General features: G+C 58.4%; 6 long non-coding RNA genes across 6 annotated transcripts; all 6 read left to right on the top strand.

Annotated features, from left to right (window-relative positions):
• Positions 1–1,859: 1,859 nt before the first annotated feature.
• Positions 1,860–3,662, top strand: LOC135314555 (uncharacterized). Its single transcript, XR_010374071.1, has 4 exons — positions 1,860–3,102; positions 3,324–3,369; positions 3,479–3,535; positions 3,622–3,662. It is a non-coding gene; the product is annotated as an uncharacterized LOC135314555 (long non-coding RNA).
• Positions 3,663–4,403: 741 nt separating this feature from the next.
• On the top strand, positions 4,404–7,954 carry LOC135314621 (uncharacterized). The gene is made up of 8 exons (XR_010374112.1): positions 4,404–5,247; positions 5,469–5,514; positions 5,624–5,680; positions 5,767–5,806; positions 5,896–7,394; positions 7,616–7,661; positions 7,771–7,827; positions 7,914–7,954. It is a non-coding gene; the product is annotated as an uncharacterized LOC135314621 (long non-coding RNA).
• Positions 7,955–8,695: 741 nt separating this feature from the next.
• On the top strand, positions 8,696–11,221 carry LOC135314620 (uncharacterized). The gene is made up of 5 exons (XR_010374111.1): positions 8,696–9,539; positions 9,761–9,806; positions 9,916–9,972; positions 10,059–10,098; positions 10,188–11,221. It is a non-coding gene; the product is annotated as an uncharacterized LOC135314620 (long non-coding RNA).
• Positions 11,222–11,247: 26 nt separating this feature from the next.
• Positions 11,248–12,970, top strand: LOC135314619 (uncharacterized). The gene is made up of 5 exons (XR_010374110.1): positions 11,248–11,686; positions 11,908–11,953; positions 12,063–12,119; positions 12,206–12,245; positions 12,335–12,970. It is a non-coding gene; the product is annotated as an uncharacterized LOC135314619 (long non-coding RNA).
• Positions 12,971–12,987: 17 nt separating this feature from the next.
• On the top strand, positions 12,988–17,262 carry LOC135314618 (uncharacterized). The gene is made up of 9 exons (XR_010374109.1): positions 12,988–13,831; positions 14,053–14,098; positions 14,208–14,264; positions 14,351–14,390; positions 14,480–15,978; positions 16,200–16,245; positions 16,355–16,411; positions 16,498–16,537; positions 16,627–17,262. It is a non-coding gene; the product is annotated as an uncharacterized LOC135314618 (long non-coding RNA).
• A 2,569-nt stretch (positions 17,263–19,831) lies between these two features.
• LOC135314617 (uncharacterized) lies at positions 19,832–20,830 on the top strand. The gene is made up of 4 exons (XR_010374108.1): positions 19,832–20,270; positions 20,492–20,537; positions 20,647–20,703; positions 20,790–20,830. It is a non-coding gene; the product is annotated as an uncharacterized LOC135314617 (long non-coding RNA).
• The last annotated feature ends 1,439 nt before the right edge of the window (positions 20,831–22,269 follow it).

The following is a 22,269-nucleotide window of genomic DNA, read 5'->3' as shown; positions in this document are numbered from 1 at the left end:
GCAGGTGCCTCGGCAGCGTTAGTAGGGCCCGGCGAGGCCCTAGTCGTGGGCACGGCGCCCATCGGGCGCTTCTCTTTTGGCGTCGCAAGCTTCCAGCGTGGACCGTTTTGGCGTCTCGGGTGGTTCTGGCCGGTGGTCTTGTGCCGCGCCGTTCCCGGCCACGTGAGCGGCTCTGCTCACTCCCAGTCGCTTTTAGGGACTGGCGCTTCTTCCTTGCATCTTCAGGGGCTGAGGTCTTGAAGGCGGGCTGCTTGCGCATCCGTCTCGTCAGTTTTGAGAGGAAGCGCTTGTCCCCGCCCACGAAGGTGTCGTCGTTTTCTGGCGTGGCGCTAGGAGCACGCTAGGGTCCTGCGCCTGCTCTTACCGCATGGAGGTTTTCTGTCCGTGCGTCGTCGCTCTCGCCGACCAACTTGGCTTGTATTTTGAGGCGTGTTGTTGTTGGCGTTCTGTGTAGGGTTCGCCTGTGGTTGTGGTGTCTTGGCTTGGAGCCGCCCTGCCCGGGGGTGTCGAGTCAGGGCAAGGTGGCACAGGAACGATGAGAGGCTATGGCTTATGTGTCAAAGTGCCTTGCTTCTTTGGGGGAAATGATGTGTGGCCCTCCTAGATCGAGCGGCCGTTGTCAGTGGGTGAGAAGAAGAATTCCCATGGTGTTTTGTGGCTTCCCAGGGGCTGACGGTAGCTGTCGGGGAGAGGGAGCTCCTGCGTCAGCGGAGCAGAGAGCATCTCAAGGACATTCCGGCTTGGATGTGGGTCGGGCGTAATGCTTGGTTTACGGTGCTTAGATGGCAGAGCAGGCCTAGCTGGGCTCTCGATGGGCTTGCTACCTGGGAACAAGGCCTGTGGAATGGCTAAGCTATTGCTGTTCATTGAGGGGACTTGTTTGATATTTTGGCAGATGCCGAGGGAGGAGTCGTGCAGGGCGACGGAGGAGGGCCAAGGATAGCGCTGTAAGCAGGTGAGTTGGTGCGTGGTGTATGTAGAGGGAAGTGGTGACTGATGGCTCTGTGAGTGCAATATGGCATTAATATTTGAGGGTGCATGTGGTGGGCCAAGCGGGATCCGGGCACCGGAGGGGAACTGCACGGGGTGAGCAATGTTAGGTGCGCTGAAGTAGCGATGTGTCTCTTTGGGGCTTTGCAGTTAGAGTCATGAACAACCCATGTTTGGGTCTTGCAGGTGGTGGTCGAGCTTGAACATGGCAGTTGGAACTGATGGCGTCCAGGTAGGTGAGCTGGTGAGGAAAAGGTGCGAGTCTTAAACGGGGATTGGTGTGGGTAGCTTGACGGTTCTGCAGCCTCTCAGCAGGTGCCTTTCTGCTTGGATTTTTGCAGGTGCCGCAATCAGCCTTCAGAGGGGAGACGACGCATGTCGACGAGGGGTCCGAGAAGGTGAGGCGATTGCGGTCAAGGCGGTGGTTCCGTACCAAGGTGTTGTGCAGCAAGCGGGTTGAAGCGTTTCTGTTTGGTTTTTTTAGACTGTGTGCGGCTGCCTTTGGGACTGGATGCGCGTTTGAGGTGAGCTGGGTCGCAGGGAGGAGGGGCGTGGGGCTGGGGAGATCTTCCTTTGGAATGGCAGTGGTAACATGGTCTCCTGGTATCCCTAGGGGCCACAAGGGAGGACAACAGTGTGAGTTGGGCACGGCCACAGAGCAAGTGAGCAGAGCAGCTGGGCGCATCTGAGGTAGACGGATGCAGCGGCCTAGGTCTTTGTAGAGTGATGGGATGCTGACTGACAGGGCTGTTGTGTGGGGCTTGTGATAGTTTTTGTTTTTTTCAGATGACGAAGAGGCAGCTGGTGACTGGAGGAGTGACGTGTGCTTGTCCTCCAGAAGGAAGCGAAGAGGGAGAGACTCGGCCCCTTGAAAGCTAAGTTGAGGCAACGGTGCTGGGGAAGGGGTTGGGGGAGCGAGGGGGGGCACGGTTGGCTGTGGCAGGAAGGGGTTCTAAAGAGAGCGTAGGGGAGAGGGTTGTCTAGGAAGCGGTCCCCTTTGAGCAGGGGAATGGAGCGGGTTCCTCTGAAATATGACAGTAGTGTGCCCTGGGCAGGGCGGTTCCAGGCTGTGCGTGTCGTTGTGTAGTGCGTCTGTGTGTTGGGTGTGTTTGACCTTCCTCGGGTCTCGGGTGTTCTTTGTTCCGCAGGATCTCGAGGCAGGTGCCTCGGCAGCGTTAGTAGGGCCCGGCGAGGCCCTAGTCGTGGGCACGGCGCCCATCGGGCGCTTCTCTTTTGGCGTCGCAAGCTTCCGGCGTGGATCGTTTTGGCGTCTCGGGTGGTTCTGGCCGGTGGTCTTGTGCCGCGCCGTTCCCGGCCACGTGAGCGGCTCTGCTCACTCCCAGTCGCTTTTAGGGACTGGCGCTTCTTCCTTGCATCTTCAGGGGCTGAGGTCTTGAAGGCGGGCTGCTTGCGCATCCGTCTCGTCAGTTTTGAGAGGAAGCGCTTGTCCCCGCCCACGAAGGTGTCGTCGTTTTCTGGCGTGGCGCTAGGAGCACGCTAGGGTCCTGCGCCTGCTCTTACCGCATGGAGGTTTTCTGTCCGTGCGTCGTCGCTCTCGCCGACCAACTTGGCTTGTATTTTGAGGCGTGTTGTTGTTGGCGTTCTGTGTAGGGTTCGCCTGTGGTTGTGGTGTCTTGGCTTGGAGCCGCCCTGCCCGGGGGTGTCGAGTCAGGGCAAGGTGGCACAGGAACGATGAGAGGCTATGGCTTATGTGTCAAAGTGCCTTGCTTCTTTGGGGGAAATGATGTGTGGCCCTCCTAGATCGAGCGGCCGTTGTCAGTGGGTGAGAAGAAGAATTCCCATGGTGTTTTGTGGCTTCCCAGGGGCTGACGGTAGCTGTCGGGGAGAGGGAGCTCCTGCGTCAGCGGAGCAGAGAGCATCTCAAGGGCGTTCCGGCTTGGATGTGGGTCGGGCGTAATGCTTGGTTTACGGTGCTTAGATGGCAGAGCAGGCCTAGCTGGGCTCTCGATGGGCTTGCTACCTGGGAACAAGGCCTGTGGAATGGCTAAGCTATTGCTGTTCATTGAGGGGACTTGTTTGATATTTTGGCAGATGCCGAGGGAGGAGTCGTGCAGGGCGACGGAGGAGGGCCGAGGATAGCGCTGTAAGCAGGTGAGTTGGTGCGTGGTGTATGTAGAGGGAAGTGGTGACTGATGGCTCTGTGAGTGCAATATGGCATTAATATTTGAGGGTGCATGTGGTGGGCCAAGCGGGATCCGGGCACCGGAGGGGAACTGCACAGGGTGAGCAATGTTAGGTGCGCTGAAGTAGCGATGTGTCTTTTTGGGGCTTTGCAGTTAGAGTCATGAACAACCCATGTTTGGGTCTTGCAGGTGGTGGTCGAGCTTGAACATGGCAGTTGGAACTGATGGCGTCCAGGTAGGTGAGCTGGTGAGGAAAAGGTGGGAGTCTTAAACGGGGATTGGTGTGGGTAGCTTGACGGTTCTGCAGCCTCTCAGCAGGTGCCTTTCTGCTTGGATTTTTGCAGGTGCCGCAATCAGCCTTCAGAGGGGAGACGACGCATGGCGACGAGGGGTCCGAGAAGGTGAGGCGATTGCGGTCAAGGCGGTGGTTCCGTACCAAGGTGTTGTGCGGCAAGCGGGTTGAAGCGTTTCTGTTTGGTTTTTTTAGACTGTGTGCGGCTGCCTTTGGGACTGGATGCGCGTTCGAGGTGAGCTGGGTCGCAGGGAGGAGGGGCGTGGGGCTGGGGAGATCTTCCTTTGGAAGGGCAGTGGTAACATGGTCTCCTGGTATCCCTAGGGGCCACAAGGGAGGACAACAGTGTGAGTTGGGCACGGCCACAGAGCAAGTGAGCAGAGCAGCTGGGTGCATCTGAGGTAGACGGATGCAGCGGCCTAGGTCTTTGTAGAGTGATGGGATGCTGACTGACAGGGCTGTTGTGTGGGGCTTGTGATAGTTTTTGTTTTTTTCAGATGACGAAGAGGCAGCTGGTGACTGGAGGAGTGACGTGTGCTTGTCCTCCAGAAGGAAGGGAAGAGGGAGAGACTCGGCCCCTTGAAAGCTAAGTTGAGGCAACGGTGCTGGGGAAGGGGTTGGGGGAGCGAGGGGGGGCACGGTTGGCTGTGGCAGGAAGGGGTTCTAAAGAGAGCGTAGGGGAGAGGGTTGTCTAGGAAGCGGTCCCCTTTGAGCAGGGGAATGGAGCGGGTTCCTCTGAAATATGACAGTAGTGTGCCCTGGGCAGGGCGGTTCCAGGCTGTGCGTGTCGTTGTGTAGTGCGTCTGTGTGTTGGGTGTGTTTGACCTTCCTCGGGTCTCGGGTGTTCTTTGTTCCGCAGGATCGAGGCAGGTGCCTCGGCAGCGTTAGTAGGGCCCGGCGAGGCCCTAGTCGTGGGCACGGCGCCCATCGGGCGCTTCTCTTTTGGCGTCGCAAGCTTCCAGCGTGGACCGTTTTGGCGTCTCGGGTGGTTCTGGCCGGTGGTCTTGTGCCGCGCCGTTCCCGGCCACGTGAGCGGCTCTGCTCACTCCCAGTCGCTTTTAGGGACTGGCGCTTCTTCCTTGCATCTTCAGGGGCTGAGGTCTTGAAGGCGGGCTGCTTGCGCATCCGTCTCGTCAGTTTTGAGAGGAAGCGCTTGTCCCCGCCCACGAAGGTGTCGTCGTTTTCTGGCGTGGCGCTAGGAGCACGCTAGGGTCCTGCGCCTGCTCTTACCGCATGGAGGTTTTCTGTCCGTGCGTCGTCGCTCTCGCCGACCAACTTGGCTTGTATTTTGAGGCGTGTTGTTGTTGGCGTTCTGTGTAGGGTTCGCCTGTGGTTGTGGTGTCTTGGCTTGGAGCCGCCCTGCCCGGGGGTGTCGAGTCAGGGCAAGGTGGCACAGGAACGATGAGAGGCTATGGCTTATGTGTCAAAGTGCCTTGCTTCTTTGGGGGAAATGATGTGTGGCCCTCCTAGATCGAGCGGCCGTTGTCAGTGGGTGAGAAGAAGAATTCCCATGGTGTTTTGTGGCTTCCCAGGGGCTGACGGTAGCTGTCGGGGAGAGGGAGCTCCTGCGTCAGCGGAGCAGAGAGCATCTCAAGGACATTCCGGCTTGGATGTGGGTCGGGCGTAATGCTTGGTTTACGGTGCTTAGATGGCAGAGCAGGCCTAGCTGGGCTCTCGATGGGCTTGCTACCTGGGAACAAGGCCTGTGGAATGGCTAAGCTATTGCTGTTCATTGAGGGGACTTGTTTGATATTTTGGCAGATGCCGAGGGAGGAGTCGTGCAGGGCGACGGAGGAGGGCCGAGGATAGCGCTGTAAGCAGGTGAGTTGGTGCGTGGTGTATGTAGAGGGAAGTGGTGACTGATGGCTCTGTGAGTGCAATATGGCATTAATATTTGAGGGTGCATGTGGTGGGCCAAGCGGGATCCGGGCACCGGAGGGGAACTGCACGGGGTGAGCAATGTTAGGTGCGCTGAAGTAGCGATGTGTCTCTTTGGGGCTTTGCAGTTAGAGTCATGAACAACCCATGTTTGGGTCTTGCAGGTGGTGGTCGAGCTTGAACATGGCAGTTGGAACTGATGGCGTCCAGGTAGGTGAGCTGGTGAGGAAAAGGTGCGAGTCTTAAACGGGGATTGGTGTGGGTAGCTTGACGGTTCTGCAGCCTCTCAGCAGGTGCCTTTCTGCTTGGATTTTTGCAGGTGCCGCAATCAGCCTTCAGAGGGGAGACGACGCATGGCGACGAGGGGTCCGAGAAGGTGAGGCGATTGCGGTCAAGGCGGTGGTTCCGTACCAAGGTGTTGTGCAGCAAGCGGGTTGAAGCGTTTCTGTTTGGTTTTTTTAGACTGTGTGCGGCTGCCTTTGGGACTGGATGCGCGTTTGAGGTGAGCTGGGTCGCAGGGAGGAGGGGCGTGGGGCTGGGGAGATCTTCCTTTGGAATGGCAGTGGTAACATGGTCTCCTGGTATCCCTAGGGGCCACAAGGGAGGACAACAGTGTGAGTTGGGCACGGCCACAGAGCAAGTGAGCAGAGCAGCTGGGCGCATCTGAGGTAGACGGATGCAGCGGCCTAGGTCTTTGTAGAGTGATGGGATGCTGACTGACAGGGCTGTTGTGTGGGGCTTGTGATAGTTTTTGTTTTTTTCAGATGACGAAGAGGCAGCTGGTGACTGGAGGAGTGACGTGTGCTTGTCCTCCAGAAGGAAGGGAAGAGGGAGAGACTCGGCCCCTTGAAAGCTAAGTTGAGGCAACGGTGCTGGGGAAGGGGTTGGGGGAGCGAGGGGGGGCACGGTTGGCTGTGGCAGGAAGGGGTTCTAAAGAGAGCGTAGGGGAGAGGGTTGTCTAGGAAGCGGTCCCCTTTGAGCAGGGGAATGGAGCGGGTTCCTCTGAAATATGACAGTAGTGTGCCCTGGGCAGGGCGGTTCCAGGCTGTGCGTGTCGTTGTGTAGTGCGTCTGTGTGTTGGGTGTGTTTGACCTTCCTCGGGTCTCGGGTGTTCTTTGTTCCGCAGGATCTCGAGGCAGGTGCCTCGGCAGCGTTAGTAGGGCCCGGCGAGGCCCTAGTCGTGGGCACGGCGCCCATCGGGCGCTTCTCTTTTGGCGTCGCAAGCTTCCGGCGTGGATCGTTTTGGCGTCTCGGGTGGTTCTGGCCGGTGGTCTTGTGCCGCGCCGTTCCCGGCCACGTGAGCGGCTCTGCTCACTCCCAGTCGCTTTTAGGGACTGGCGCTTCTTCCTTGCATCTTCAGGGGCTGAGGTCTTGAAGGCGGGCTGCTTGCGCATCCGTCTCGTCAGTTTTGAGAGGAAGCGCTTGTCCCCGCCCACGAAGGTGTCGTCGTTTTCTGGCGTGGCGCTAGGAGCACGCTAGGGTCCTGCGCCTGCTCTTACCGCATGGAGGTTTTCTGTCCGTGCGTCGTCGCTCTCGCCGACCAACTTGGCTTGTATTTTGAGGCGTGTTGTTGTTGGCGTTCTGTGTAGGGTTCGCCTGTGGTTGTGGTGTCTTGGCTTGGAGCCGCCCTGCCCGGGGGTGTCGAGTCAGGGCAAGGTGGCACAGGAACGATGAGAGGCTATGGCTTATGTGTCAAAGTGCCTTGCTTCTTTGGGGGAAATGATGTGTGGCCCTCCTAGATCGAGCGGCCGTTGTCAGTGGGTGAGAAGAAGAATTCCCATGGTGTTTTGTGGCTTCCCAGGGGCTGACGGTAGCTGTCGGGGAGAGGGAGCTCCTGCGTCAGCGGAGCAGAGAGCATCTCAAGGGCGTTCCGGCTTGGATGTGGGTCGGGCGTAATGCTTGGTTTACGGTGCTTAGATGGCAGAGCAGGCCTAGCTGGGCTCTCGATGGGCTTGCTACCTGGGAACAAGGCCTGTGGAATGGCTAAGCTATTGCTGTTCATTGAGGGGACTTGTTTGATATTTTGGCAGATGCCGAGGGAGGAGTCGTGCAGGGCGACGGAGGAGGGCCGAGGATAGCGCTGTAAGCAGGTGAGTTGGTGCGTGGTGTATGTAGAGGGAAGTGGTGACTGATGGCTCTGTGAGTGCGATATGGCATTAATATTTGAGGGTGCATGTGGTGGGCCAAGCGGGATCCGGGCACCGGAGGGGAACTGCACAGGGTGAGCAATGTTAGGTGCGCTGAAGTAGCGATGTGTCTTTTTGGGGCTTTGCAGTTAGAGTCATGAACAACCCATGTTTGGGTCTTGCAGGTGGTGGTCGAGCTTGAACATGGCAGTTGGAACTGATGGCGTCCAGGTAGGTGAGCTGGTGAGGAAAAGGTGGGAGTCTTAAACGGGGATTGGTGTGGGTAGCTTGACGGTTCTGCAGCCTCTCAGCAGGTGCCTTTCTGCTTGGATTTTTGCAGGTGCCGCAATCAGCCTTCAGAGGGGAGACGACGCATGGCGACGAGGGGTCCGAGAAGGTGAGGCGATTGCGGTCAAGGCGGTGGTTCCGTACCAAGGTGTTGTGCGGCAAGCGGGTTGAAGCGTTTCTGTTTGGTTTTTTTAGACTGTGTGCGGCTGCCTTTGGGACTGGATGCGCGTTCGAGGTGAGCTGGGTCGCAGGGAGGAGGGGCGTGGGGCTGGGGAGATCTTCCTTTGGAAGGGCAGTGGTAACATGGTCTCCTGGTATCCCTAGGGGCCACAAGGGAGGACAACAGTGTGAGTTGGGCACGGCCACAGAGCAAGTGAGCAGAGCAGCTGGGCGCATCTGAGGTAGACGGATGCAGCGGCCTAGGTCTTTGTAGAGTGATGGGATGCTGACTGACAGGGCTGTTGTGTGGGGCTTGTGATAGTTTTTGTTTTTTTCAGATGACGAAGAGGCAGCTGGTGACTGGAGGAGTGACGTGTGCTTGTCCTCCAGAAGGAAGGGAAGAGGGAGAGACTCGGCCCCTTGAAAGCTAAGTTGAGGCAACGGTGCTGGGGAAGGGGTTGGGGGAGCGAGGGGGGGCACGGTTGGCTGTGGCAGGAAGGGGTTCTAAAGAGAGCGTAGGGGAGAGGGTTGTCTAGGAAGCGGTCCCCTTTGAGCAGGGGAATGGAGCGGGTTCCTCTGAAATATGACAGTAGTGTGCCCTGGGCAGGGCGGTTCCAGGCTGTGCGTGTCGTTGTGTAGTGCGTCTGTGTGTTGGGTGTGTTTGACCTTCCTCGGGTCTCGGGTGTTCTTTGTTCCGCAGGATCGAGGCAGGTGCCTCGGCAGCGTTAGTAGGGCCCGGCGAGGCCCTAGTCGTGGGCACGGCGCCCATCGGGCGCTTCTCTTTTGGCGTCGCAAGCTTCCAGCGTGGACCGTTTTGGCGTCTCGGGTGGTTCTGGCCGGTGGTCTTGTGCCGCGCCGTTCCCGGCCACGTGAGCGGCTCTGCTCACTCCCAGTCGCTTTTAGGGACTGGCGCTTCTTCCTTGCATCTTCAGGGGCTGAGGTCTTGAAGGCGGGCTGCTTGCGCATCCGTCTCGTCAGTTTTGAGAGGAAGCGCTTGTCCCCGCCCACGAAGGTGTCGTCGTTTTCTGGCGTGGCGCTAGGAGCACGCTAGGGTCCTGCGCCTGCTCTTACCGCATGGAGGTTTTCTGTCCGTGCGTCGTCGCTCTCGCCGACCAACTTGGCTTGTATTTTGAGGCGTGTTGTTGTTGGCGTTCTGTGTAGGGTTCGCCTGTGGTTGTGGTGTCTTGGCTTGGAGCCGCCCTGCCCGGGGGTGTCGAGTCAGGGCAAGGTGGCACAGGAACGATGAGAGGCTATGGCTTATGTGTCAAAGTGCCTTGCTTCTTTGGGGGAAATGATGTGTGGCCCTCCTAGATCGAGCGGCCGTTGTCAGTGGGTGAGAAGAAGAATTCCCATGGTGTTTTGTGGCTTCCCAGGGGCTGACGGTAGCTGTCGGGGAGAGGGAGCTCCTGCGTCAGCGGAGCAGAGAGCATCTCAAGGACATTCCGGCTTGGATGTGGGTCGGGCGTAATGCTTGGTTTACGGTGCTTAGATGGCAGAGCAGGCCTAGCTGGGCTCTCGATGGGCTTGCTACCTGGGAACAAGGCCTGTGGAATGGCTAAGCTATTGCTGTTCATTGAGGGGACTTGTTTGATATTTTGGCAGATGCCGAGGGAGGAGTCGTGCAGGGCGACGGAGGAGGGCCGAGGATAGCGCTGTAAGCAGGTGAGTTGGTGCGTGGTGTATGTAGAGGGAAGTGGTGACTGATGGCTCTGTGAGTGCGATATGGCATTAATATTTGAGGGTGCATGTGGTGGGCCAAGCGGGATCCGGGCACCGGAGGGGAACTGCACGGGGTGAGCAATGTTAGGTGCGCTGAAGTAGCGATGTGTCTCTTTGGGGCTTTGCAGTTAGAGTCATGAACAACCCATGTTTGGGTCTTGCAGGTGGTGGTCGAGCTTGAACATGGCAGTTGGAACTGATGGCGTCCAGGTAGGTGAGCTGGTGAGGAAAAGGTGCGAGTCTTAAACGGGGATTGGTGTGGGTAGCTTGACGGTTCTGCAGCCTCTCAGCAGGTGCCTTTCTGCTTGGATTTTTGCAGGTGCCGCAATCAGCCTTCAGAGGGGAGACGACGCATGGCGACGAGGGGTCCGAGAAGGTGAGGCGATTGCGGTCAAGGCGGTGGTTCCGTACCAAGGTGTTGTGCAGCAAGCGGGTTGAAGCGTTTCTGTTTGGTTTTTTTAGACTGTGTGCGGCTGCCTTTGGGACTGGATGCGCGTTTGAGGTGAGCTGGGTCGCAGGGAGGAGGGGCGTGGGGCTGGGGAGATCTTCCTTTGGAAGGGCAGTGGTAACATGGTCTCCTGGTATCCCTAGGGGCCACAAGGGAGGACAACAGTGTGAGTTGGGCACGGCCACAGAGCAAGTGAGCAGAGCAGCTGGGCGCATCTGAGGTAGACGGATGCAGCGGCCTAGGTCTTTGTAGAGTGATGGGATGCTGACTGACAGGGCTGTTGTGTGGGGCTTGTGATAGTTTTTGTTTTTTTCAGATGACGAAGAGGCAGCTGGTGACTGGAGGAGTGACGTGTGCTTGTCCTCCAGAAGGAAGGGAAGAGGGAGAGACTCGGCCCCTTGAAAGCTAAGTTGAGGCAACGGTGCTGGGGAAGGGGTTGGGGGAGCGAGGGGGGGCACGGTTGGCTGTGGCAGGAAGGGGTTCTAAAGAGAGCGTAGGGGAGAGGGTTGTCTAGGAAGCGGTCCCCTTTGAGCAGGGGAATGGAGCGGGTTCCTCTGAAATATGACAGTAGTGTGCCCTGGGCAGGGCGGTTCCAGGCTGTGCGTGTCGTTGTGTAGTGCGTCTGTGTGTTGGGTGTGTTTGACCTTCCTCGGGTCTCGGGTGTTCTTTGTTCCGCAGGATCTCGAGGCAGGTGCCTCGGCAGCGTTAGTAGGGCCCGGCGAGGCCCTAGTCGTGGGCACGGCGCCCATCGGGCGCTTCTCTTTTGGCGTCGCAAGCTTCCGGCGTGGATCGTTTTGGCGTCTCGGGTGGTTCTGGCCGGTGGTCTTGTGCCGCGCCGTTCCCGGCCACGTGAGCGGCTCTGCTCACTCCCAGTCGCTTTTAGGGACTGGCGCTTCTTCCTTGCATCTTCAGGGGCTGAGGTCTTGAAGGCGGGCTGCTTGCGCATCCGTCTCGTCAGTTTTGAGAGGAAGCGCTTGTCCCCGCCCACGAAGGTGTCGTCGTTTTCTGGCGTGGCGCTAGGAGCACGCTAGGGTCCTGCGCCTGCTCTTACCGCATGGAGGTTTTCTGTCCGTGCGTCGTCGCTCTCGCCGACCAACTTGGCTTGTATTTTGAGGCGTGTTGTTGTTGGCGTTCTGTGTAGGGTTCGCCTGTGGTTGTGGTGTCTTGGCTTGGAGCCGCCCTGCCCGGGGGTGCCGAGTCAGGGCAAGGTGGCACAGGAACGATGAGAGGCTATGGCTTATGTGTCAAAGTGCCTTGCTTCTTTGGGGGAAATGATGTGTGGCCCTCCTAGATCGAGCGGCCGTTGTCAGTGGGTGAGAAGAAGAATTCCCATGGTGTTTTGTGGCTTCCCAGGGGCTGACGGTAGCTGTCGGGGAGAGGGAGCTCCTGCGTCAGCGGAGCAGAGAGCATCTCAAGGGCGTTCCGGCTTGGATGTGGGTCGGGCGTAATGCTTGGTTTACGGTGCTTAGATGGCAGAGCAGGCCTAGCTGGGCTCTCGATGGGCTTGCTACCTGGGAACAAGGCCTGTGGAATGGCTAAGCTATTGCTGTTCATTGAGGGGACTTGTTTGATATTTTGGCAGATGCCGAGGGAGGAGTCGTGCAGGGCGACGGAGGAGGGCCGAGGATAGCGCTGTAAGCAGGTGAGTTGGTGCGTGGTGTATGTAGAGGGAAGTGGTGACTGATGGCTCTGTGAGTGCAATATGGCATTAATATTTGAGGGTGCATGTGGTGGGCCAAGCGGGATCCGGGCACCGGAGGGGAACTGCACGGGGTGAGCAATGTTAGGTGCGCTGAAGTAGCGATGTGTCTCTTTGGGGCTTTGCAGTTAGAGTCATGAACAACCCATGTTTGGGTCTTGCAGGTGGTGGTCGAGCTTGAACATGGCAGTTGGAACTGATGGCGTCCAGGTAGGTGAGCTGGTGAGGAAAAGGTGGGAGTCTTAAACGGGGATTGGTGTGGGTAGCTTGACGGTTCTGCAGCCTCTCAGCAGGTGCCTTTCTGCTTGGATTTTTGCAGGTGCCGCAATCAGCCTTCAGAGGGGAGACGACGCATGGCGACGAGGGGTCCGAGAAGGTGAGGCGATTGCGGTCAAGGCGGTGGTTCCGTACCAAGGTGTTGTGCGGCAAGCGGGTTGAAGCGTTTCTGTTTGGTTTTTTTAGACTGTGTGCGGCTGCCTTTGGGACTGGATGCGCGTTTGAGGTGAGCTGGGTCGCAGGGAGGAGGGGCGTGGGGCTGGGGAGATCTTCCTTTGGAAGGGCAGTGGTAACATGGTCTCCTGGTATCCCTAGGGGCCACAAGGGAGGACAACAGTGTGAGTTGGGCACGGCCACAGAGCAAGTGAGCAGAGCAGCTGGGCGCATCTGAGGTAGACGGATGCAGCGGCCTAGGTCTTTGTAGAGTGATGGGATGCTGACTGACAGGGCTGTTGTGTGGGGCTTGTGATAGTTTTTGTTTTTTTCAGATGACGAAGAGGCAGCTGGTGACTGGAGGAGTGACGTGTGCTTGTCCTCCAGAAGGAAGGGAAGAGGGAGAGACTCGGCCCCTTGAAAGCTAAGTTGAGGCAACGGTGCTGGGGAAGGGGTTGGGGGAGCGAGGGGGGGCACGGTTGGCTGTGGCAGGAAGGGGTTCTAAAGAGAGCGTAGGGGAGAGGGTTGTCTAGGAAGCGGTCCCCTTTGAGCAGGGGAATGGAGCGGGTTCCTCTGAAATATGACAGTAGTGTGCCCTGGGCAGGGCGGTTCCAGGCTGTGCGTGTCGTTGTGTAGTGCGTCTGTGTGTTGGGTGTGTTTGACCTTCCTCGGGTCTCGGGTGTTCTTTGTTCCGCAGGATCGAGGCAGGTGCCTCGGCAGCGTTAGTAGGGCCCGGCGAGGCCCTAGTCGTGGGCACGGCGCCCATCGGGCGCTTCTCTTTTGGCGTCGCAAGCTTCCAGCGTGGACCGTTTTGGCGTCTCGGGTGGTTCTGGCCGGTGGTCTTGTGCCGCGCCGTTCCCGGCCACGTGAGCGGCTCTGCTCACTCCCAGTCGCTTTTAGGGACTGGCGCTTCTTCCTTGCATCTTCAGGGGCTGAGGTCTTGAAGGCGGGCTGCTTGCGCATCCGTCTCGTCAGTTTTGAGAGGAAGCGCTTGTCCCCGCCCACGAAGGTGTCGTCGTTTTCTGGCGTGGCGCTAGGAGCACGCTAGGGTCCTGCGCCTGCTCTTACCGCATGGAGGTTTTCTGTCCGTGCGTCGTCGCTCTCGCCGACCAACTTGGCTTGTATTTTGAGGCGTGTTGTTGTTGGCGTTCTGTGTAGGGTTCGCCTGTGGTTGTGGTGTCTTGGCTTGGAGCCGCCCTGCCCGGGGGTGTCGAGTCAGGGCAAGGTGGCACAGGAACGATGAGAGGCTATGGCTTATGTGTCAAAGTGCCTTGCTTCTTTGGGGGAAATGATGTGTGGCCCTCCTAGATCGAGCGGCCGTTGTCAGTGGGTGAGAAGAAGAATTCCCATGGTGTTTTGTGGCTTCCCAGGGGCTGACGGTAGCTGTCGGGGAGAGGGAGCTCCTGCGTCAGCGGAGCAGAGAGCATCTCAAGGACATTCCGGCTTGGATGTGGGTCGGGCGTAATGCTTGGTTTACGGTGCTTAGATGGCAGAGCAGGCCTAGCTGGGCTCTCGATGGGCTTGCTACCTGGGAACAAGGCCTGTGGAATGGCTAAGCTATTGCTGTTCATTGAGGGGACTTGTTTGATATTTTGGCAGATGCCGAGGGAGGAGTCGTGCAGGGCGACGGAGGAGGGCCGAGGATAGCGCTGTAAGCAGGTGAGTTGGTGCGTGGTGTATGTAGAGGGAAGTGGTGACTGATGGCTCTGTGAGTGCAATATGGCATTAATATTTGAGGGTGCATGTGGTGGGCCAAGCGGGATCCGGGCACCGGAGGGGAACTGCACGGGGTGAGCAATGTTAGGTGCGCTGAAGTAGCGATGTGTCTCTTTGGGGCTTTGCAGTTAGAGTCATGAACAACCCATGTTTGGGTCTTGCAGGTGGTGGTCGAGCTTGAACATGGCAGTTGGAACTGATGGCGTCCAGGTAGGTGAGCTGGTGAGGAAAAGGTGCGAGTCTTAAACGGGGATTGGTGTGGGTAGCTTGACGGTTCTGCAGCCTCTCAGCAGGTGCCTTTCTGCTTGGATTTTTGCAGGTGCCGCAATCAGCCTTCAGAGGGGAGACGACGCATGGCGACGAGGGGTCCGAGAAGGTGAGGCGATTGCGGTCAAGGCGGTGGTTCCGTACCAAGGTGTTGTGCAGCAAGCGGGTTGAAGCGTTTCTGTTTGGTTTTTTTAGACTGTGTGCGGCTGCCTTTGGGACTGGATGCGCGTTTGAGGTGAGCTGGGTCGCAGGGAGGAGGGGCGTGGGGCTGGGGAGATCTTCCTTTGGAATGGCAGTGGTAACATGGTCTCCTGGTATCCCTAGGGGCCACAAGGGAGGACAACAGTGTGAGTTGGGCACGGCCACAGAGCAAGTGAGCAGAGCAGCTGGGCGCATCTGAGGTAGACGGATGCAGCGGCCTAGGTCTTTGTAGAGTGATGGGATGCTGACTGACAGGGCTGTTGTGTGGGGCTTGTGATAGTTTTTGTTTTTTTCAGATGACGAAGAGGCAGCTGGTGACTGGAGGAGTGACGTGTGCTTGTCCTCCAGAAGGAAGGGAAGAGGGAGAGACTCGGCCCCTTGAAAGCTAAGTTGAGGCAACGGTGCTGGGGAAGGGGTTGGGGGAGCGAGGGGGGGCACGGTTGGCTGTGGCAGGAAGGGGTTCTAAAGAGAGCGTAGGGGAGAGGGTTGTCTAGGAAGCGGTCCCCTTTGAGCAGGGGAATGGAGCGGGTTCCTCTGAAATATGACAGTAGTGTGCCCTGGGCAGGGCGGTTCCAGGCTGTGCGTGTCGTTGTGTAGTGCGTCTGTGTGTTGGGTGTGTTTGACCTTCCTCGGGTCTCGGGTGTTCTTTGTTCCGCAGGATCTCGAGGCAGGTGCCTCGGCAGCGTTAGTAGGGCCCGGCGAGGCCCTAGTCGTGGGCACGGCGCCCATCGGGCGCTTCTCTTTTGGCGTCGCAAGCTTCCGGCGTGGATCGTTTTGGCGTCTCGGGTGGTTCTGGCCGGTGGTCTTGTGCCGCGCCGTTCCCGGCCACGTGAGCGGCTCTGCTCACTCCCAGTCGCTTTTAGGGACTGGCGCTTCTTCCTTGCATCTTCAGGGGCTGAGGTCTTGAAGGCGGGCTGCTTGCGCATCCGTCTCGTCAGTTTTGAGAGGAAGCGCTTGTCCCCGCCCACGAAGGTGTCGTCGTTTTCTGGCGTGGCGCTAGGAGCACGCTAGGGTCCTGCGCCTGCTCTTACCGCATGGAGGTTTTCTGTCCGTGCGTCGTCGCTCTCGCCGACCAACTTGGCTTGTATTTTGAGGCGTGTTGTTGTTGGCGTTCTGTGTAGGGTTCGCCTGTGGTTGTGGTGTCTTGGCTTGGAGCCGCCCTGCCCGGGGGTGTCGAGTCAGGGCAAGGTGGCACAGGAACGATGAGAGGCTATGGCTTATGTGTCAAAGTGCCTTGCTTCTTTGGGGGAAATGATGTGTGGCCCTCCTAGATCGAGCGGCCGTTGTCAGTGGGTGAGAAGAAGAATTCCCATGGTGTTTTGTGGCTTCCCAGGGGCTGACGGTAGCTGTCGGGGAGAGGGAGCTCCTGCGTCAGCGGAGCAGAGAGCATCTCAAGGGCGTTCCGGCTTGGATGTGGGTCGGGCGTAATGCTTGGTTTACGGTGCTTAGATGGCAGAGCAGGCCTAGCTGGGCTCTCGATGGGCTTGCTACCTGGGAACAAGGCCTGTGGAATGGCTAAGCTATTGCTGTTCATTGAGGGGACTTGTTTGATATTTTGGCAGATGCCGAGGGAGGAGTCGTGCAGGGCGACGGAGGAGGGCCGAGGATAGCGCTGTAAGCAGGTGAGTTGGTGCGTGGTGTATGTAGAGGGAAGTGGTGACTGATGGCTCTGTGAGTGCGATATGGCATTAATATTTGAGGGTGCATGTGGTGGGCCAAGCGGGATCCGGGCACCGGAGGGGAACTGCACAGGGTGAGCAATGTTAGGTGCGCTGAAGTAGCGATGTGTCTTTTTGGGGCTTTGCAGTTAGAGTCATGAACAACCCATGTTTGGGTCTTGCAGGTGGTGGTCGAGCTTGAACATGGCAGTTGGAACTGATGGCGTCCAGGTAGGTGAGCTGGTGAGGAAAAGGTGGGAGTCTTAAACGGGGATTGGTGTGGGTAGCTTGACGGTTCTGCAGCCTCTCAGCAGGTGCCTTTCTGCTTGGATTTTTGCAGGTGCCGCAATCAGCCTTCAGAGGGGAGACGACGCATGGCGACGAGGGGTCCGAGAAGGTGAGGCGATTGCGGTCAAGGCGGTGGTTCCGTACCAAGGTGTTGTGCGGCAAGCGGGTTGAAGCGTTTCTGTTTGGTTTTTTTAGACTGTGTGCGGCTGCCTTTGGGACTGGATGCGCGTTTGAGGTGAGCTGGGTCGCAGGGAGGAGGGGCGTGGGGCTGGGGAGATCTTCCTTTGGAAGGGCAGTGGTAACATGGTCTCCTGGTATCCCTAGGGGCCACAAGGGAGGACAACAGTGTGAGTTGGGCACGGCCACAGAGCAAGTGAGCAGAGCAGCTGGGCGCATCTGAGGTAGACGGATGCAGCGGCCTAGGTCTTTGTAGAGTGATGGGATGCTGACTGACAGGGCTGTTGTGTGGGGCTTGTGATAGTTTTTGTTTTTTTCAGATGACGAAGAGGCAGCTGGTGACTGGAGGAGTGACGTGTGCTTGTCCTCCAGAAGGAAGGGAAGAGGGAGAGACTCGGCCCCTTGAAAGCTAAGTTGAGGCAACGGTGCTGGGGAAGGGGTTGGGGGAGCGAGGGGGGGCACGGTTGGCTGTGGCAGGAAGGGGTTCTAAAGAGAGCGTAGGGGAGAGGGTTGTCTAGGAAGCGGTCCCCTTTGAGCAGGGGAATGGAGCGGGTTCCTCTGAAATATGACAGTAGTGTGCCCTGGGCAGGGCGGTTCCAGGCTGTGCGTGTCGTTGTGTAGTGCGTCTGTGTGTTGGGTGTGTTTGACCTTCCTCGGGTCTCGGGTGTTCTTTGTTCCGCAGGATCGAGGCAGGTGCCTCGGCAGCGTTAGTAGGGCCCGGCGAGGCCCTAGTCGTGGGCACGGCGCCCATCGGGCGCTTCTCTTTTGGCGTCGCAAGCTTCCAGCGTGGACCGTTTTGGCGTCTCGGGTGGTTCTGGCCGGTGGTCTTGTGCCGCGCCGTTCCCGGCCACGTGAGCGGCTCTGCTCACTCCCAGTCGCTTTTAGGGACTGGCGCTTCTTCCTTGCATCTTCAGGGGCTGAGGTCTTGAAGGCGGGCTGCTTGCGCATCCGTCTCGTCAGTTTTGAGAGGAAGCGCTTGTCCCCGCCCACGAAGGTGTCGTCGTTTTCTGGCGTGGCGCTAGGAGCACGCTAGGGTCCTGCGCCTGCTCTTACCGCATGGAGGTTTTCTGTCCGTGCGTCGTCGCTCTCGCCGACCAACTTGGCTTGTATTTTGAGGCGTGTTGTTGTTGGCGTTCTGTGTAGGGTTCGCCTGTGGTTGTGGTGTCTTGGCTTGGAGCCGCCCTGCCCGGGGGTGTCGAGTCAGGGCAAGGTGGCACAGGAACGATGAGAGGCTATGGCTTATGTGTCAAAGTGCCTTGCTTCTTTGGGGGAAATGATGTGTGGCCCTCCTAGATCGAGCGGCCGTTGTCAGTGGGTGAGAAGAAGAATTCCCATGGTGTTTTGTGGCTTCCCAGGGGCTGACGGTAGCTGTCGGGGAGAGGGAGCTCCTGCGTCAGCGGAGCAGAGAGCATCTCAAGGACATTCCGGCTTGGATGTGGGTCGGGCGTAATGCTTGGTTTACGGTGCTTAGATGGCAGAGCAGCCTAGCTGGGCTCTCGATGGGCTTGCTACCTGGGAACAAGGCCTGTGGAATGGCTAAGCTATTGCTGTTCATTGAGGGGACTTGTTTGATATTTTGGCAGGATGCCCGGAGGGAGGAGTCGTGCAGGGCGACGGAGGAGGGCCGAGGATAGCGCTGTAAGCAGGTGAGTTGGTGCGTGGTGTATGTAGAGGGAAGTGGTGACTGATGGCTCTGTGAGTGCGATATGGCATTAATATTTGAGGGTGCATGTGGGTGGGCCAAGCGGGATCCGGGCACCGGAGGGGAACTGCACGGGGTGAGCAATGTTAGGTGCGCTGAAGTAGCGATGTGTCTCTTTGGGGCTTTGCAGTTAGAGTCATGAACAACCCATGTTTGGGTCTTGCAGGTGGTGGTCGAGCTTGAACATGGCAGTTGGAACTGATGGCGTCCAGGTAGGTGAGCTGGTGAGGAAAAGGTGCGAGTCTTAACGGGGATTGGTGTGGGTAGCTTGACGGTTCTGCAGCCTCTCAGCAGGTGCCTTTCTGCTTGGATTTTTGCAGGTGCCGCAAATCAGCCTCAGAGGGGAGACGACGCATGGCGACGAGGGGTCCGAGAAGGTGAGGCGATTGCGGTCAAGGCGGTGGTTCCGTACCAAGGTGTTGTGCAGCAAGCGGGTTGAAGCGTTTCTGTTTGGTTTTTTTAGACTGTGTGCGGCTGCCTGGGACTGGATGCGCGTTTGAGGTGAGCTGGGTCGCAGGGAGGAGGGGCGTGGGGCTGGGGAGATCTTCCTTTGGAAGGGCAGTGGTAACATGGTCTCCTGGTATCCCTAGGGGCCACAAGGGAGGACAACAGTGTGAGTTGGGCACGGCCACAGAGCAAGTGAGCAGAGCAGCTGGGCGCATCTGAGGTAGACGGATGCAGCGGCCTAGGTCTTTGTAGAGTGATGGGATGCTGACTGACAGGGCTGTTGTGTGGGGCTTGTGATAGTTTTTGTTTTTTTCAGATGACGAAGAGGCAGCTGGTGACTGGAGGAGTGACGTGTGCTTGTCCTCCAGAAGGAAGGGAAGAGGGAGAGACTCGGCCCCTTGAAAGCTAAGTTGAGGCAACGGTGCTGGGGAAGGGGTTGGGGGAGCGAGGGGGGGCACGGTTGGCTGTGGCAGGAAGGGGTTCTAAAGAGAGCGTAGGGGAGAGGGTTGTCTAGGAAGCGGTCCCCTTTGAGCAGGGGAATGGAGCGGGTTCCTCTGAAATATGACAGTAGTGTGCCCTGGGCAGGGCGGTTCCAGGCTGTGCGTGTCGTTGTGTAGTGCGTCTGTGTGTTGGGTGTGTTTGACCTTCCTCGGGTCTCGGGTGTTCTTTGTTCCGCAGGATCTCGAGGCAGGTGCCTCGGCAGCGTTAGTAGGGCCCGGCGAGGCCCTAGTCGTGGGCACGGCGCCCATCGGGCGCTTCTCTTTTGGCGTCGCAAGCTTCCGGCGTGGATCGTTTTGGCGTCTCGGGTGGTTCTGGCCGGTGGTCTTGTGCCGCGCCGTTCCCGGCCACGTGAGCGGCTCTGCTCACTCCCAGTCGCTTTTAGGGACTGGCGCTTCTTCCTTGCATCTTCAGGGGCTGAGGTCTTGAAGGCGGGCTGCTTGCGCATCCGTCTCGTCAGTTTTGAGAGGAAGCGCTTGTCCCCGCCCACGAAGGTGTCGTCGTTTTCTGGCGTGGCGCTAGGAGCACGCTAGGGTCCTGCGCCTGCTCTTACCGCATGGAGGTTTTCTGTCCGTGCGTCGTCGCTCTCGCCGACCAACTTGGCTTGTATTTTGAGGCGTGTTGTTGTTGGCGTTCTGTGTAGGGTTCGCCTGTGGTTGTGGTGTCTTGGCTTGGAGCCGCCCTGCCCGGGGGTGCCGAGTCAGGGCAAGGTGGCACAGGAACGATGAGAGGCTATGGCTTATGTGTCAAAGTGCCTTGCTTCTTTGGGGGAAATGATGTGTGGCCCTCCTAGATCGAGCGGCCGTTGTCAGTGGGTGAGAAGAAGAATTCCCATGGTGTTTTGTGGCTTCCCAGGGGCTGACGGTAGCTGTCGGGGAGAGGGAGCTCCTGCGTCAGCGGAGCAGAGAGCATCTCAAGGGCGTTCCGGCTTGGAGGTGGGTCGGGCGTAATGCTTGGTTTACGGTGCTTAGATGGCAGAGCAGGCCTAGCTGGGCTCTCGATGGGCTTGCTACCTGGGAACAAGGCCTGTGGAATGGCTAAGCTATTGCTGTTCATTGAGGGGACTTGTTTGATATTTTGGCAGATGCCGAGGGAGGAGTCGTGCAGGGCGACGGAGGAGGGCCGAGGATAGCGCTGTAAGCAGGTGAGTTGGTGCGTGGTGTATGTAGAGGGAAGTGGTGACTGATGGCTCTGTGAGTGCAATATGGCATTAATATTTGAGGGTGCATGTGGTGGGCCAAGCGGGATCCGGGCACCGGAGGGGAACTGCACGGGGTGAGCAATGTTAGGTGCGCTGAAGTAGCGATGTGTCTCTTTGGGGCTTTGCAGTTAGAGTCATGAACAACCCATGTTTGGGTCTTGCAGGTGGTGGTCGAGCTTGAACATGGCAGTTGGAACTGATGGCGTCCAGGTAGGTGAGCTGGTGAGGAAAAGGTGGGAGTCTTAAACGGGGATTGGTGTGGGTAGCTTGACGGTTCTGCAGCCTCTCAGCAGGTGCCTTTCTGCTTGGATTTTTGCAGGTGCCGCAATCAGCCTTCAGAGGGGAGACGACGCATGGCGACGAGGGGTCCGAGAAGGTGAGGCGATTGCGGTCAAGGCGGTGGTTCCGTACCAAGGTGTTGTGCGGCAAGCGGGTTGAAGCGTTTCTGTTTGGTTTTTTTAGACTGTGTGCGGCTGCCTTTGGGACTGGATGCGCGTTCGAGGTGAGCTGGGTCGCAGGGAGGAGGGGCGTGGGGCTGGGGAGATCTTCCTTTGGAAGGGCAGTGGTAACATGGTCTCCTGGTATCCCTAGGGGCCACAAGGGAGGACAACAGTGTGAGTTGGGCACGGCCACAGAGCAAGTGAGCAGAGCAGCTGGGCGCATCTGAGGTAGACGGATGCAGCGGCCTAGGTCTTTGTAGAGTGATGGGATGCTGACTGACAGGGCTGTTGTGTGGGGCTTGTGATAGTTTTTGTTTTTTTCAGATGACGAAGAGGCAGCTGGTGACTGGAGGAGTGACGTGTGCTTGTCCTCCAGAAGGAAGGGAAGAGGGAGAGACTCGGCCCCTTGAAAGCTAAGTTGAGGCAACGGTGCTGGGGAAGGGGTTGGGGGAGCGAGGGGGGGCACGGTTGGCTGTGGCAGGAAGGGGTTCTAAAGAGAGCGTAGGGGAGAGGGTTGTCTAGGAAGCGGTCCCCTTTGAGCAGGGGAATGGAGCGGGTTCCTCTGAAATATGACAGTAGTGTGCCCTGGGCAGGGCGGTTCCAGGCTGTGCGTGTCGTTGTGTAGTGCGTCTGTGTGTTGGGTGTGTTTGACCTTCCTCGGGTCTCGGGTGTTCTTTGTTCCGCAGGATCTCGAGGCAGGTGCCTCGGCAGCGTTAGTAGGGCCCGGCGAGGCCCTAGTCGTGGGCACGGCGCCCATCGGGCGCTTCTCTTTTGGCGTCGCAAGCTTCCAGCGTGGATCGTTTTGGCGTCTCGGGTGGTTCTGGCCGGTGGTCTTGTGCCGCGCCGTTCCCGGCCACGTGAGCGGCTCTGCTCACTCCCAGTCGCTTTTAGGGACTGGCGCTTCTTCCTTGCATCTTCAGGGGCTGAGGTCTTGAAGGCGGGCTGCTTGCGCATCCGTCTCGTCAGTTTTGAGAGGAAGCGCTTGTCCCCGCCCACGAAGGTGTCGTCGTTTTCTGGCGTGGCGCTAGGAGCACGCTAGGGTCCTGCGCCTGCTCTTACCGCATGGAGGTTTTCTGTCCGTGCGTCGTCGCTCTCGCCGACCAACTTGGCTTGTATTTTGAGGCGTGTTGTTGTTGGCGTTCTGTGTAGGGTTCGCCTGTGGTTGTGGTGTCTTGGCTTGGAGCCGCCCTGCCCGGGGGTGTCGAGTCAGGGCAAGGTGGCACAGGAACGATGAGAGGCTATGGCTTATGTGTCAAAGTGCCTTGCTTCTTTGGGGGAAATGATGTGTGGCCCTCCTAGATCGAGCGGCCGTTGTCAGTGGGTGAGAAGAAGAATTCCCATGGTGTTTTGTGGCTTCCCAGGGGCTGACGGTAGCTGTCGGGGAGAGGGAGCTCCTGCGTCAGCGGAGCAGAGAGCATCTCAAGGGCGTTCCGGCTTGGAGGTGGGTCGGGCGTAATGCTTGGTTTACGGTGCTTAGATGGCAGAGCAGGCCTAGCTGGGCT

The sequence above is a fragment of the Phalacrocorax carbo genome, chromosome 8, assembly GCF_963921805.1.
Source record: "Phalacrocorax carbo chromosome 8, bPhaCar2.1, whole genome shotgun sequence".
Classification (NCBI taxonomy): domain Eukaryota; kingdom Metazoa; phylum Chordata; class Aves; order Suliformes; family Phalacrocoracidae; genus Phalacrocorax; species Phalacrocorax carbo.
The sequence above is the reverse complement of the archived record's forward strand: the minus strand, read 5'-3'. Positions and strand labels throughout refer to the sequence as shown.